This window comes from Triturus cristatus, chromosome 4_1 (genome assembly GCF_964204655.1).
Source record: "Triturus cristatus chromosome 4_1, aTriCri1.1, whole genome shotgun sequence".
Classification (NCBI taxonomy): Eukaryota; Metazoa; Chordata; class Amphibia; order Caudata; family Salamandridae; genus Triturus; species Triturus cristatus.
The window spans coordinates 69,110,705-69,128,051 of record NC_140585.1 but is presented as its reverse complement, the minus strand read 5'-3'; the positions used below and the strand labels follow the sequence as shown (position 1 = coordinate 69,128,051).

The 17,347-nt window shown below is 44.3% G+C and overlaps 1 pseudogene; it reads right to left on the bottom strand.

Annotated features, from left to right (window-relative positions):
• Positions 1 to 17,347, bottom strand: part of LOC146839545 (uncharacterized) — a 93,655-nt pseudogene that overhangs the window by 25,467 nt on the left and 50,841 nt on the right.

The following is a 17,347-nucleotide window of genomic DNA, read 5'->3' as shown; positions in this document are numbered from 1 at the left end:
CTGCCACCAGCCGGTGACATATCGTAGGACTATGCACATATCCCTGGGGAAGACTTCTAAATGTCATCTGACGCCCGTTCCACGTAAAACTGAATTGTTCCTGACACTCTGGGGCAATCGGAATCGAAAAGAAAGCATTAGCAATATCAATGGACGCATACCATGTACCTGGATGCTTTTGGATTCTCTCAATTAGTGTAATAACATCCGGTACTGCAACAGTCAAAGAGGGTGTGTGTCTGTTCAATTCTCGATAATCAACGGTCATGCGCCAAGAGTTATCACTCTTACGCACCGGCCAAACAGGATTGTTCCAAGCAGAAGTAACTGGAGTTATGACTCCTGCATCCACCAACTCCTGAATAGTGGTACTAATCTCCTCATGACCACCTGGAATACGATACTGCTTCTGACAAACCACTTTTGTCGCCTGGGGGACTTGTATGGGGGGCATTCTTAAACGACCAACCCGTATAGGTCTGGACGATATATAATGCGTTGTTCCAAATTGGTAACATCCGTCATCTAGGTGCAAAGTCATTCCTTTCAAAATATCAATCCCAATTATGAATTCTAGGAGTGGCACTACTAGTACAGAATACTCTTTTCTAGGAATTCTACCTATTCTCATTTCAAGCAAAGTTTGAACTGCAGGGGTTTCTTTTCCACCTAATCCGGTAATAGTAAAAGGCTGACCTGTAAACTTCTTCGATTTTCCATGAATAAGAGTGGCCTCCGCTCCTGTATCTACCAATGCTCGGGCCCTTTGGATATTACGATGTCTCCAATAAATGTCAATATCTACATAGGGTCTATTATCTCTGTGAGCCCATCTGTGTACCGGAGCTTGACCTATTTCCTAATCATTCTTACTGCATTCTGTGTACCAGGATAAATCAGGATAAAGACTCTCACGCTTCTTAGGTATCGGTACCTCCTGTTCATATCCATTCCCAGTACGGAACGGATTCGTATCTTCTGCATTGTACTGCGGGTTACGATCGACCAAACTGTGACGATCCTCTCTCCTCCTCAACTCAGGGGATTGATCCCTATCATCTCTACGTCTGCTGTAAACATAGTCAGTTCTCCCCCTTTCTCTTTCCCCCTCTCTCTCCCTGTCTCTCTCTCGACGGGGGGACACATCACGTACAGAACGTCGATCATCGCGACGAACAGAGCGCCCACGGCGGTCGTCATCACCGCTACCGTCAGAACCACCACGATCACACTCAGTGGTCCGAACACGCCGGGCACCCTCCTTTCGATCCAAGCCACGTTTGCGAAACAACTCCCACAAACGAGCGGTAGTCTCACCATCAATGTCCTCCCTCCGCACACCATCAGCCAGAAGACCAGAAAAAATATCACGTCTAGTAAGTTTATTTTCACCAGGAGTACGAGTGTCAGGCCGGGACTGACGTTCAGGTTTAAACCACTCACCCAACTCACCGAGTTGGCGCACCGATTCCAAAACCGTAGATAACATATTACCAGTCTGATTAATCAATAAAGTCATCATGACCTGCTTATAGGCAACAGGGGAAGATCGAATGATACGGTTCCGCACAGAAGATGTCAACAAACCATCAAGCAATCTGTCAGCAGTACCCAGAAAAATTGCCGTTTTCATCACCTCCTCTTTGAGACGTTGAGCAGCATCACGCAAAGTATACCACGGCTTGTCATTCACAGGCCAATCAGACTCAGTAGGATATTTTTGATTACAACCCTCAGTCGCCAATTGGAGTAAAGAAATCTGACCACCACCATTATAGTTACGAAAATGATCCTGCACAGTAGAATCCAAACTCAAGGAACAGAACTTTAAACAATCGCCATTATCCAACATAATACCAGCAGCGCCCAGTTCATAAAGGCGCACCATCCATGTGAGCAAGGACTCACCAGCTCGCTGCCGAAATCGCTGCAAAATATCACTAATTTCCTGCTGAGTAAAGTCTTCTAAACAGTCCAAAGAAATACCCTGCGGAGCATTGGGAGACTGTTGCAACTTCCGACGGAAAACTGGATGCGCAGAAACCACGGGACGAGCATCACAAGCAGCCCGATCAGTACTCGTAGAGGGACAATCAGTGTAAGAGGCATTGATCCCACTCGAAGAACGAGCATAATCACGGGGTGCACCATCAAAGGTGCGAGAAACAGACCTACAATCATGGCGGGAGCGAGAAGACTCGCGCTTGGCAGACTCCTCACCCGAGGAACAAGAATCAGTCGAGTTCCAGATATTACCATCCCATTCATCAGGATTCCAATCCAGCCCGGCTGTCGCCACGACCAGACGCACCTTTCGCGTCGAAACCCGACCGCGCCTGTTCTTGTATTTATAACGAGCAATTCGCACAGCCGCCCGTTCGGCAATAGTTTGGTAAGTCTCAAGTTTATCAGCAAGCAACTTATTTTGACACCGCAACAAAGTATGAGAATTCTGAATCTCAACAAAGTGCGCTTCCACATCTTTAAGAGATATCTGTAACTTCAACAATCTCTCATGCAGAATCCTGTATGCAGACAAAAGAATCCAACCTCTGCGCCCCAAAATGGGAATCTCCTCACCCTTCGATACGGGTGCCTTCTGCAAACAAGCAATCACATTAGCCGGCTCTGCCAGCTCCAAAGAAGAATTCCAATTCTCACTCAAACCAGTAGAATCAGCCCACTCACGGGCCAAGGCTTCATAAGGCGTTGAATCCCATCCGGGAATATCAACGGGCAACCTAAAAGTAGATTTAGACCTTCTAGAAAACATCGTGAAAAAGGAAAAAGAAGAAAAAGAAGAAGAAGAAAGAAAGAGAAAGAGAAGAAAGAAAAAAACTACACACACAATTATACAAAAATAAAAACGCAAACAAAACCACGCACGCGCCGAAAGCAAACACAGTACAACACAACGCACACAGGTTTTGTAAACGGTTCGTGACGCCAAATGTTCTGCTTGGGTTTTCGGATCAGATAGAACCTGCTCAACAGAGCCTCTCTAACCCAAACCAGAACGTTACCCCCTCCCTAGGGCCTATTCACACCTAAATAACCACATATATGTACCACCTAAGGACAGGGAATTCCTACTATATATATATATATCAAGACCTACGAGTCACAGCCTCGCGGTCCCAAACGGACCCAGGACTTCCTGCCCAGACAGCAGCCACAGCCTCGCGGTCCCAAACGGACCCAGGACTTCCTGCCCAGACGGCAGCCACAGCCTCGCGGTCACAAACGGACCCAGGACTTCCTGCCCAGACGGCAGCCACAGCCTCGCGGTCCCAAACGGACCCAGGACTTCCTGCCCAGACGGCAGCCACAGCCTCGCGGTCCCAAACGGACCCAGGACTTCCTGCCCAGACGGCAGCCACAGCCTCGCGGTCCCAAACGGACCCAGCACTTCCTGCCCAGACGGCAGCCACAGCCTCGCGGTCCCAAACGGACCCAGGACTTCCTGCCCAGACGGCAGCCTTAGCACGAGTTCATCCTATAATTACCACGACATATAACACGGGACTATATATATATATCAGATCACACACCGACAGCTAGTTGAGCACAACTTGTTCCCCAGTTCGAGGTGCTCCTTTCTCCCTTATTCAGTTACCACCTACCTGATCAGGATTAACATCTGTTCATGTCAGGTCACAGCTGACTAGAAGAATAGGTTACCCTCTTACACAAGAACACGTAGCACATATTGCTTTAATACTTTATTCAGTTATTACATGCACACTCACGGAACATAATACATATCACATAACCTGCAAAGAAAAGTGAAAGATTAAGTTGTATACTCTAATAGTAAGGGGTTGACATCACCTTGGTCGTATGTAGCCTGCACTCAATGGTCATCTAGGTTCCCTTCTCGTCTGCGCCTCGGCTTCGCCTGGAAGTCACACAATCACGGGTTTACTCCCGTCTCCCTCTCCGAGTCACTAGGACCTCTTCCTTATCGGCTACTCCCTTCTCTTTGGAATATCCATTTCTCGGTTTTTCTCCACCTTCAAGTTTGTCATCTGTCTTCCCTGGAATACGTAGTAGTTTTACTGCTAACGGCCAGGTGCCGCCTATGGTCTAAAAGCAAGTGCCAGTATCTGCCTCAAACTTTCACTAATATAGATGTGCATTTCCTCCTGGAAAATTCCAGCCCGTAACCTGCCGCCCACCAAATTCTTGTACCTCCCCGTGCCAAGGACACGTTCCCAGCCGGCCGGCCTGATGTAGTGTCTTCGGCATGAAGAAAAATACAATCCTTCGATAAGGGCCGGCCTGAACCGGTTCTCTCCAAGCGAATAACACTTCCTAACTAAAACACTGCCTATGACCTAGAAACATCCCAAGCTGCCAGAGCAGGAGGAAAGATGGAGTCTCTCCCGTTTAAGGCCTACCAGGCCTGAATTCAGCACGGCTCCATGAAATACCCTCACTACAGAACAGATTACCTCTAATGCTAACGAATCTATCCCCTAGGATATGTATGCAAACCCTGATCTATGGGGAAGAACACAGGATCATGTCGAAGTGCCTAATAAATAGGCTCTATACACTACTCTAACCCTTAGACTTGAATGGAAAGAGACTGAAGTCACCTAAATCACCCTTCAACACAATAAGACCGGAAAAATCGAGCAGTACAGTACCCACATTTAAAAGTATCTCCAGACGGTTGACCTCCCCTCCCTGTCCTCAAAAGACCGAGAGGCTCTTGAGAAAGAACTTACCCTAGAAGACGTAGTGATGGCAATAGGCAAACCAAAAACTGGGAAGACCCTAGGACCAAATGGAATACCGCCAAATTTTAGCCTACTAAGTCCATACCTATTGCAAATGTACCTGGAAACACAAACAGAGGATATACTTCCCCCTAACCTCCGAATGGCCACAATAGTAGTTATTCTTAAAGCCAGGAAACCCCGGACAGAGTGTAGATCCTACCGGCCAATATCACTCCTAAATATAGAAACCAAAATACTTGCCACCATCCTAGCGTAGCGTACCTACGGGGTGGGGGTACGCACCGTCCATAGGGGGGGTGGGGGTATGCTACGTACCTACGGGGTGGGGGTACGCTCCGTACCTACGGGGGTGGGGGTACGCTCCGTACCTATGGGGTGGGGGTACGCACCGTCCATAGGGGGGGTGGGGGCACGCTCTGTACCTACGGGGTGGGGGTACGCACCGTCCATAGGGGGGTGGGGGTACGCTCCGTACCTACGGGGTGGGGGTACGCTCCGTACCTATGGGGTGGGGGTACGCACCGTCCATAGGGGGGTGGGGGTACGCTCCGTACCTACGGGGGTGGGGTGGGGGAACGGCACATACATGAGGGGGCTGGGGGTATGGCACGTACTTGGGGGGGTGGGCTGGGGGGGTGTTCGGCGCGTATGCGGGCACATGTTTGGACGTCTCCATGGTTGCTATGGGAGTTCGCTCCGTACGGTGTTTTTTCCATACGGTTGTGCATTCGGACAGACGGGACGGATCGTACTTGCGCGCTCGGACTTGAGTTTACCGATTCGTACGTAAAACTGTCCGGGGACGTGTCGGACACTTTTTCCGACCCGAGGACGTGTCGGGGAATTTCCCAATGCGATTCGTATGGATTTTTTAACATACGAATCGTACTTGCCAGTTTGTACGGGACTTGTACGATTCGTACGTAAAAAAATCCGGATACGATTCGTACGGGGAATATTTTTACCGGATCGGAATCGGCACCATAATCTATACTTAGAATGGGCTTCGTGCAGTCCCTTGCTCATGATTGGGCGACGCAGTTGACTATCTTAGTAGACTGCCCAAGATGTGATAGTTGTACTCCCTATGCTTATGTCTGTCTTGCTGATTAGCATTTTGTTCTTGATGTTCTGAGTGAAAGAGGTGTGTCCGTCCAATGCATGATGGAGGCGACTTTTTTTTTAGTATTGAATGTTCCATTGGAGTTAATGTGTTCATTTGCTCTTTACCTACCTAAAGTCTCCCTCTTCCTCTCCCCCCAGGTGTGCTGTCATTTCACTCTCCTAGATTTATCTCAGCCTGCTTCCTGCCTCCCTCCCCGTGTACCATTTTTGAAATTGTTATTATATTTATACAATGACCTAGCAGTTAGAAAGTGCTGCCAAGATTCTTGTTTCCTTTTTTGCATGCACTTTCGTTGTTTTAAAAAATTTCATTTCCCGTTTGAGCTAGAAACAGCCTAAAATACCCACAGCAGCAATCATTCAATCCTGATATTAAAAGTCATAGTTTCAATTCTGTCAATATTTTGTCTCAAGATGTACAGTATGGCATATATATGGTGAGTCACTGCCTCAACTCCGTCCTCAGTTCTTTGGCGAGACTGGTTTGTTCTCTCAGTTGCTGACCAAGAACGTGAAGAAAAGCATTTGTGTTTTTTCTAGAATGTTGATTGATTGATTCATGGACTGTATTATTTCATCAATTGACATTTATCTATTTTTTCTCCCTTTTCAGCTGTGCTGCTGGCCGTGGCTTGCGCTGCATTTCTTGTTCGGCTCATACTTGTCATTTGGAGACATAGCGTAGCGCTGGGGGTCCGCACCGTACCTACGGGGTGGGGGTACGCTCCGTACCTACGGGGGTGGGGGTATGCTCCGTACCTATGTGCTGGGGGTCCGCACCGTACCTACAGGGGTGGGGGTATGCTCCGTACCTACGGGGGTGGGGGTACGCTCCGTACCTATGCGCTGGGGGTCCGCACCGTACCTACGGGGGTGGGGGTATGCTCCGTACCTATGGGGGTGGGGGTACGCTCCGTACCTATGCGCTGGGGGTCTGCACCATACCTACGGGGGTGGGGGTACGCACCATCCATAGAGGGGGTGGGGGTACGGCGCGTCCATACGGGGGGCTGGGGGTACGGCACGTACATACGGGGGCTGGGGGTACGGCGTGTACATACGGGGGGCTGCGGGTACGGCGCGTACATACGGTGGGCTGGGGGTACGGCGCGTTCATACGTGGGGCTGGGGGTACGGCATGTACATACGGGGGGCTGGGGGTATGGCGCGTGCATATGGGGGGCTGGGGGTATGGCGCGTACATACGGGGGGCTGGGGGTACGGCGTGTACATATGGGGGGCTGGGGGTACGGCGCGTACATACGGGGGGCTGGGGGTACGGCACGTACAGGTGCTCCTTCTGCGCGTAGTCCTGATTTACCGGCAGTTTTTGGCTGCCGTAAAATATAATCCGTGCGGAGTGACGTGGGCACGGATCGTACTTGCTGGTTCGTGAAACGCTGCCTGACTCCGTCCGGACGTCACGTCCGCGGTGTCCCGGATCGGAATTGTGGGTATGTGTTTTGTCGGTCGGTGGTTTTTGCGATTCGTACAGAAATGGTGTTTCCGTACGAATCGTACTTGCATGTTTGTAAGGTATTTTTCCCGGGTACGAGTCGGACGGAAAAAACGCTCCGTCCGACGATTCGTACCCGGTTTTTCCAGGATCGGAATCGGCCCCTATGTGTTGGAAACAACAGGTCGGCCTACATACGGTTAAATCTATCTGCAGCCAAGACCTAAAAACAAAGCATGTGCATCTACATTTTGTTTCCATAACAAATGAACGTTTATTGCCAGCAGTTTCTCCTGGGGCTGAATCCTATCAGTCACTAAAACAATATGTGCAATAACAGTATAACTGGAAGGAACCTGTTCTAAAACTATTCTTTTAGAAATGCTGTAATCAATTCTGAAATAGGAAGTTTTCGAAAATGCATGCAGGGCAAACAAAGAAAAACTTAAAAAACATATTCATCAACACAATAAGGAAATTACATCGCCTTTCCTAGTGGACGCGTAGCTTCTATTGATCAAGCTCTGACTAAAACTGAGATCTTTCAAGGTATCTGAATAGGCCAAGTTATCTACAAGTGGTTGGTCCTAATCACATAATGATCAGCCTAGAAGAAACACTAACCTTAACCTAACTACATTTAATGATTCCCCTTTTCAGACAGGAACACTAACAAAGTCCAAGGAAAACACAAGAAAACGCTCACTTTCAGCCACAGAGACAATAGTACGTATAAGCTGGCAGGCAGCGATATTGGCAATGGTAACATTAAGGCTTCAATCATGAACTTTCCTAGTACGATACAAAACACTGTCACCAAGGGGCTCATTTATGAGCTTTTGCAACACTGTTACGCCGCCGTCACTTTTTGTGCCCTACTGGTGGCGTAAAAAATGCGCCCAGTTGTGCCCTATTTACAAAGTGACGCATCTAGGCAGATGCGTCACTTTGTAAACCCCTGTGCACATTATACCTGCGCCAGGTATAATATATGCAGGGTAGGCATTCCCCGTATAAAAGCCTCGTAGAAGTGGTGCATTGAAATCTATAAGATTTCAGTGCGCCACTTCTAGGATGCCATAGCGTCAAATCCTTACGCCTTCCTCATGGCAGGCGTAGGGAGATGCAGTGCATTAAGGATAAGCCTCGCCGACTCATTGGTGGAGTTGCTTCATGCTTGCAACACAACTCCAGCAATGCATGACTTTTGTGCCGACAAATATGCCAGGATTCCTGACATATCTGTCTTCCCTTGCGAAATGGAGCGATGTACATTCAATAAGGCACATCCATCGCGTCACAAGGAGGGCGCAGTGAAAACTGTTGCATCGCTGTTTTGTCACAGCGATGCAACGGTTTTCATAAATGAAGCCTCAAATGTGATTTGTCTGAACAAAAATATTTTATTTGTTCCTGGTTGGCGGAGCTAGTCACATAGGGCCATATGTATGAAAATGCCCATTTGCGATTCTCAAATGATGATTTTTTGCGAATCACTATTTGAGAATCGCAAAACCCTATGTATGTAGGATTTGCAATAAATGTTGCGAATCCTACATATTCGTTAAGTGCGAATAGCAAATTGCGATTTGCAATTAAGGTATACCTCCCCATTCATTCCTATGGGCCTAGAGGCCCATAGGGATGAATGGGAAGACATTCTCAATTTGCGATTCCCAATCAGAGAATCGCAAATTGCGAATGCAATTTCAGGGGTGCCAGGGTGTCAAAAGGACACCCTGTTGCACCCCTGAAATGAGCATGGGTGCAGATGTGGCACACATACATGCCCTAAGGGCATGTATGTGAGTCACATGGCACTTTGAAAAATACATTAAAGTGAATTTTTACAAAGAAATCGCTAATTTCCACCAACTTGAAGTTGGTGGTAATTTGCGATTCATTAAGTCCAAATTGCACTTTTTCTGTGCTTTTTACATTGAATTTAAGGAATAAAAATTTGCAATTCCTTAAATGCAATGGCAAAATAGGGTATCGCAAAATTTGCGATTCCTTATTTTGCGAGGTGTGGTTTGTGTCATACATATGACACTGCTGTTTTGCGATCGCAAACGCTGAAATTCTCCGATTTCGGCATTTGCGATCGCAAAATTGCCTTCATACATATGGTCCTATATTTGTAAAATGTGCTTAAAGTGATTTTTGGTAAATTTGGATACGATAGCCAAGAAAATTTAAAATATCTTCACTTTCCAAGTAACTTATATCCTCCTTTGGAATAACGGGTCTGGATACTGGAGTGTTTGAGAAAGCGGCCTTACAAGACATTAGGAAACTGAGAAATAAACACTAACAGTACATCGCTGTATTACAAAAGACAAACAGCATCTGTAAAAACTGGGTACGCACCCACACCAACTAAGTCCCAATTTGTATCTATCAAAGAGTATGTGTGGCGGGTTCTAGACCCTCAGTATCCTGCTGCTGTAGTGACTGCTTGGGCATTTTGGTGTTTCTTCGAAAGAATGGGAGACTCCTTGAATTCAATGCAGATTTATTGATATAACCACAATTTGTTAACCTTTATTTTCAAACAAAAATTCATAATTATGATTACTGGTCATAATTTGTAAAGTATCATAATATTTTATTTTAAAAAATAGCCAACTGCAAATATCTCACAATAACATATTACATTTCTCCAAGGGCAATCAACAACTGTTTCGTCCAGAATTGACTTTATCAAGGCAGGGCCTTTAGTGTGAACAATCATTGGTTACCTGTGAAGTAAACGTTGGGTAGTGCAAGAAGACAAAAAGAGGGAACTTGCATGTTTTATTTGAAAAGAAATCTTGAGTAATTTTGTTGTGAGATATCAATAAATCTGTATCTAACAGTATGTTGAGTGACATCTTTCTTTCTGAAACTAAACAGCTCATGAGCCTTAGTCATCTGTGTGATTCTCTGGTGATCTTTCGCTCTTGTGCTTCTACCCCGTGGCCTCTGTGTGGCGCTTTTCCCCTCCCACCCACTCCTTCTTTACCCCCCAGCCACTCTAACACCTGCCGTCCTTTTTTTTTCTAATTGGGGCTTTCACGCAAAAAATATCATACTTTTTTTTTTACCGATCCAAGTGGCATTTGTCATCTTGGATTGGTAAATACAAAACTAAAGGAAATGGTGCATGCTGCATTGTGCTATTAAACATTTTTGACGATGCTGCACAGTGTCCCAACGCTGGGCAGCACTGCCACAAGTGATTGACAAAGGCAAGACCTACTGGCTTTGTTAATGCTTGTTTTGAATAGCCCTGTATACAGGACAGTGCCAAACAAAACTGCTCCCTAAAGGCCATAACAATCTACCAATTCTTTTGCAGTAATGGATTAATTTGGAATCAATTCTTTTACAGAATCTTTGTCTAAAATACTGTGACAGTTTTTGAAATCCATGGGAAAAGAAAATATGTAAAACACACTACATCCACAACTGCAAAGCTGAAAGGTCCCCCCTTTCATCTTGCAAACCAGCTTGCATTTATCCTAGATATTCAAGCCCCTATATATTACCACTTCACAGACTGGATTACCTGAGGGACTTAAACCAGTAGAGATGCAAGGTCATAAACAAAGACAACTCCTCGTGTATCCTGCATGTTTCTGGCTCCATCTGCCAACTGACCGCGTTTGGAAGCTTGCAACGTACCCTCAAACCACAAGAGTCAGTAGCAGAGTAGAAGGGCTCAGAGTAGGCTCTCTTGCTGCTCAAGTGACCAGTCAGCCACCTGTATAGGGGAATGCTCGATGCGGAGCTGTAGTCCAAGATGGTACCCACTGACTTATAGATTGTAAACTAAATATTTCCCTTATCCTGTGTCTTGATGTCACCCTGTTCTGCCATTACTCGCTGGACCAAAACACTGCTGTGCCAAAGCACTAGCCGGTTTTGCAAACCAATGATACAGCCTTAAGGGTGATTGGGCACTTATTCTAACTAGACACTTTACGTTGGCAGTCCACAAAGCTCATTTACCCCTTCCGGCAAGATATAAGAATTTAGAGATGGCCAACTCTGTTCACAAGGCTCCTTCCCTCTTCTTTACGGCTACCTTATTTTCTCCATCTTCTTCATTTCTTCTACACTGCCCACCTCAGCATTTTGATGCAACCATAGAGTGTCATAGCATATTATTTAAGCAATAAATAATTTTACTCTCCGATGGGTTTATCCAATCCATCCTTGGTTGCTGCGTGTTGCATCAGCCAAACTTTTAACCCGAAGGGAGCAGCACCCCTTGATACCTGCCAAGCAATCGGACACCAAGGTGATAATGGCAAAATTGCAGGTAGACTAAGCAAACAAGCAAATTAAGTAATACCATACATTTTAAGAAAGTGGAAGGTTTTAGGTGACTCTGGGGAAAACAAACATATAGCCCTCATATTTATGGGGCTCAAAGGAACATTTGCTCCTCCCAGTAAACATTTTGTTTTGCTCTCTCTTTATTTGTGTACATTGAATGGGAGGTTCCTATTGGTGTCAGACTCAGCCTACTCCTCCTCCAGACCCCGCACAACTTACTTCCACATGCTGGGTGGAGATCTCAATACGCCTTCACGATTTGTTTGGAACTTATCACTGAAGAGGAACTTTACAGTAAGTGCAATTTCCGTTTCTACAAGACTCTCGGGAATAAATAAAGAGCACACATACATCTTAACAATGATCATAGATCAAGGGTAAGTTGCACCTAATTTGTTGGCCAGTGAGGCTCAATAATGGTATCCATAAAGAACAGAAGAAATCGACTCACTGAAGTAGTGTAATAAAATGAAACAACATATATTGTAGACTAATGATCAAAGCCCATTTCCTCTCAATTTCAGAAATAAGCCACATCAAGCATAGTTTCTCTAATGAACCGACCACTGCAGAAGTTTTCCTGATCCAACATCATCACAAGAATGACATTTACATTTATTTGGAACTTTTACTGCTTCCACCCAAAAACTAAAACTACCAACGTGACCATTAATTTTACTAAAAAATTATTTGTACCTAAAAAGATGTTGTTGCGTCCTGGATCTGATGATACAAAGTGCTTGTTAAGGCTTCCAGATAATGAGACAATTACCACTGGATATATAGTGAGGGTGTAACGCACATACTCGTCGAAGACAAAGTTTTCAAGAATAAACCTTCGATGGGAAAACATTTAACAGGAGACAACAAATTAAAATACGGCAACCAGTGACAAGATGCAAAAAAACTTACATTGGCTCAAATAGGAAGTAACATCACTGGTGTATGTTTTCTTTTCAAACAAAGACAGACACATCAAGATGGAGCATGGCTATTGTTAAATGAACTGCATAACCCAAAATTGATCTATCACTTGTTTTCAACATGATGCCATCTTTTTACCAAAAATGCTAAATCATAGACAGCTGTTGGAGAAGCAACAACGAAAGCAAAAACAAGCAGCAGCTTTTTCCTAGACGTTTCAACGAAACTGACGAGCACTATCAACATGTTTTCCGATTACCTGAATTCTTTTAACCAATATTGTTCAATTGGTTCTTCATTTTCTTCCACCATAGTGTCTTTCCACGTTTCGCATCACATTCTGTACTAAGGGTCACAATCCTTAAACAACAGGGAAGTACTGTAGTTGTTTCTGCCATTTATACATATCACGAGCTTCCGTCACCAACATCCATTGTTCGCTGTGCATCAAGCGCTATAGTTCAGGTGCTACAAAATGGTACTTCACCCACACATAAATGGCGAACAACCTTAGGAGTAGAATCACAGGTGTGTTCTCTTACCTTCATAAACAAGACAGGTCCATGAGAACAGGGCAAGGGTAAGAGCTGCTCCCTCTTTGAAAAGTAGAATGCAAGAAATGAGGAGTTTAAATGCATATGTGTTAACTCAGAGCAGGGACACCTTGGCTAGAATCTGTGCTACTTATAGCTTAGACATGCACTGGAAGTAGTTTGGTTTATGAACTAAATTAAAGTAAAAAGGTCTGCCATAAAGCATGAGTAATCACTTAAAAGATGCCCAACGATCAGTCTTCCTGTTAATTTTGCAAGCAATTGATTTGATATATCTGGAGAGCTGCAAGTAAATGTATCGATTAGAGAGAGGAGGCTGAAGTAATGACCAGGAGACTTAATAAAGATGTCGATTTCTTCTTTATTTGGCAACCCCGAGCAAGGCCCAGGCAAGCAGCAATGTCACCAGCTCCAATGCATCTCCCTAACATTCTAACACACATTAATAAGTACTGAGAACACTCTAAGTGTTCTGATTCTTAATTCCACAGAACCAGGACAATTCTTCCAAAGAGAAATACAAAAAAAACAATACTACACATCCCCCTTCTTACAGAAAAATAAGAAGAAAATTGGAGAAAAAAAACTGTAAAAAAACTGGTGAGACTGCACAAGATAAAATGGAAATTGTGAATCATAGTCTTCAAGTCACTTCAGTTTCACAATGGTCCTACCGAAGGTGCTAATTTTCTTTCCGCTAAACTCACCTTGCCCAGAGCCAAGGCACAGCTCAGAGCAAGCTTCAGTCCTCAGATAATCTCACTCTGAACACAAATATTGGAATCAACAGGATTGGAAGAAGACAAACTCTCAGTGTGGACATTAATCCACCAATGGTTCTGCTCGTTGTTGAGCATAATTCAACATGTGACAAGGAACATTCTTAACTAAAGATAAACGACTCATATGGCATACACTGCCATCAGTTAATCTCACTGTGTTGTTCATGACCTTGACAATTTGTACAGGGGCACTAAATTTGCTTTTACCTTTAGCTACCTTTCTATTGGATTTTACACAAAACCATTGACCAACAGTCAACTTTACATCACGGACAGCATGTTTCATTTCAAAGTTTTTTTTGTCCTTAAGTTGAGAAGTTAAAATACAACTCCTGATCTTTTATGTATCTCATTCCACTTGTTTGCTTCTATTCATCCAACATGGGTTGATCTTAGAGTGAGGAATACGGCCTCTCATAACACCAAAGGGACTCTCACCTTTGGCATCGTGACTAGTAACCCTGTAGGTCCATAGCATTTTCTTAAGTTCACAATCAATATTTTTCCTGTTTTGATTAGTCATTTGCAACACATCCTTAATAATGCGGTTGATCCTTTCCACGCCACCATTTCCCCTAGGATGATAGAGAGCAGTGCATCTATGTGAAATCCCTACCACCTCAAGTAATTCCTTCATTTCAACACACATAAATTGGACACCATTATCTGTAAGAATGGTTTGAGGGAAACCTTCACACAGAAATACACAGTCCAGGAATTTAATGACACAACTAGTGTCAACTTTATTGACAACTTTAAGTTCAATCGTCCTTGAAAACAAATCCACTAACACGAGAATATACCTCTGAGACTCATCAGACCACACAATGGGACCCATAATGTCCAATGCTTCATCATACCAGGGAAGAGAAGTGCAACCTAAAGAGCTTAAAGGAGGGTTGAGGGTTTTCTGAGATTTATCAGAATCCTCACATTCCATGCACGATCGCACAAACTGCTCTGTTTCAATATCAATTTTAGGCCACCAATAGAATGATTTGATGTTTTTCTTAGAACATGTTATACCAATGTGACCTTCATGATAAAAAATAACTAATTTTACTCCTTAAGTTGCGGGGAGGAATAATCTTGTCCCCTATCTTAACAAACAAACCATCAACTTCTAGTTCATTTTTAACTTCCCATAACGCTTTTAACTCACCAAGCAGTTTGGATTTAATACAACCCCAACCACATTGAATTTTGGTCCTGACAAGGTTAAGAGTTTCATCCTCCTTTTGAGCTTTTTCCCACTTTTGTAAGCCTTTTTCATTGTCTTTCGAAAAACAACTCGCAACACACACATCATTCCAAGGACTGGCATCCACTTCCATCAGAGGGAGAGACATTCTAATAAACAAATCAGCAGTGACGTTCTTTTTCCCCGGAACATATTTAGCATCATAAATAAAATCTTGTAGGCGCATGGAAAGTCTGGCAATTCTTGCAGATGTCCTAGATGATCAGTAGTAAGCAATTTAGCTAAAGGCTTATGATCAGTTTGAACAGTAAACCTCCTTCTGCAAAAGAACTTCCGAAAATGTTCTGAGCCCATACGCAGGCCAGTGTCTCTCTTTCAATAACAGAGTATTATTGTTCCGTGGGGGAAAGTGACCACTATGACAATTTCTGCGCCACATCATCAATTTGAGTGAGGACACAGCTCAAACCCTTACCACTCACATCAGTAGCGATAAAGATTGTGGCAGAGGGATTAAAAGCTTGTAACTTAGAAGCTTCGGTGATGGCCCCCTAATATCAAGAAAAGCATTTTGACTTAAGTTAGTCCATTCAAATTTGGACTTGTTCTTTAATAAAGAACGCATTTCATAGGTTCGTTCTGAAAAATTTTCAACAAATTTAGAGTTAATTTCTGCCAAGCCCAGAAATGAGCATAGCTCATCTTTGTTCTTGGGAGAAGGAGCTTTGTTGATTGCTTCTACAAGTTTCTCCTTGGGTTTGATACCTTTCTCGCTAATTTCATATGCCAGGTAAGGGGCTTTTTTTTCAGCAAACTTACTTTTACTCATTTCAGCAGCTAAACCTTTCATACAAAGAATGTTGAGTACTTTCCTTAAAATTTCATCGTGATGCTGTTTAGTTTTACCCATAATCAAGATGTCATCTTAAAAATGTCACCTCTTTTAAGTCACTGAAAAGTTCAAACATAAGCCTTTGGAAGAAGGCTGCTGCAGATGCTAAACCAAATGGCATACGTTTGGATTGGAAGCATCCAAAGCATGTGCAACAGGCTGTAAGATGTTTACTTTTTTATTCAATACAACCTGGTGATAAGCAGCAGACATGTCTAAAGTGGAGAACCATTTGTCATTTCTAGTTAAAGTTAACATTTCGTCAATGCGTGGGAGAGGAAACTGATCCACGATGATGTTATCATTGAGACCTCTCAAATTCACACACAGATGCACCTTGCCATTGGCATGTCTGCCTACAACTAATGGAGATACCCATTCAGAGGCTTCTATGGGATCTATGATACTAGAATCCTGCAATTTATTTAATTCTGACTTAACTTCATCTCTAACAATGAAGGGAATGCTGCTTGCTTTGCGAATTTTAGGTGGGGCTTCCTGTTTTAACCTAATAACATGAGCGAAACCCTTCAATTTTTCGATTTTGCCATTGCGGACAGCTGGAAATTCATGTAAGACCCAGTTCTTAGTGTTTTCTCTGGACTGCTGGGATCTAGGATAATCTCAAGTTTTTTCTGATTCTTCCAGACCAAAACTGAGGGTCCCTCTTTAGCCACGTACAACTTACATAATGCATGTCTACCCTTGAATCTGAAAACAAGTTACCTAAAACCAATGACATCAATCTTCTCCCCAGTGTAGTTCACAAGGTTGTTGACCCTTACTACACAGAGATCTGAGTACCGGTACCTTAGCCCCTCCTCTAATCCCAACCCTACCTCTTAGTGGACCTCGCCTTTACTGACCGTCCTCTTTTCTGCCACCCCTTGTCCCACTGCTGAGAGGGCATAGTGAGTGTTTGTTGCCCCTCCCCCTACATGGAAATGCCCCTCCTGCTCTTTTCCCAGAAAGTAGGGTACAAGTCTGTGATGCCAATGGTGGTCCAGTCAGCTTTCTCCTCGAGTCTGAGGATGTGAAGGAGTTGGCCTAATGGCTAGGGTGGTCGACCTTGAATCTGGGGAACCGGGTTCGAGTCTTGGCAAGGACGCTGAACATCCTGTGATTCTGGGCAAACACTTCATCTCCCCATGCCTAACAAAAATGAATGTGTCCTCATGTAACGCAACTGGTGCTATGTAAAGCGCTCTGATACCCGATACCGGGTCAAGTTCGAGTTATGTCACAAACACAATCCGTATAAAAAAAAATGTGAAGAGGTAAAGAAATTAAGGGAATTAAAAACCTAGGACAGCGCCAATACCCGCTCGTACTCTCTCTTTTC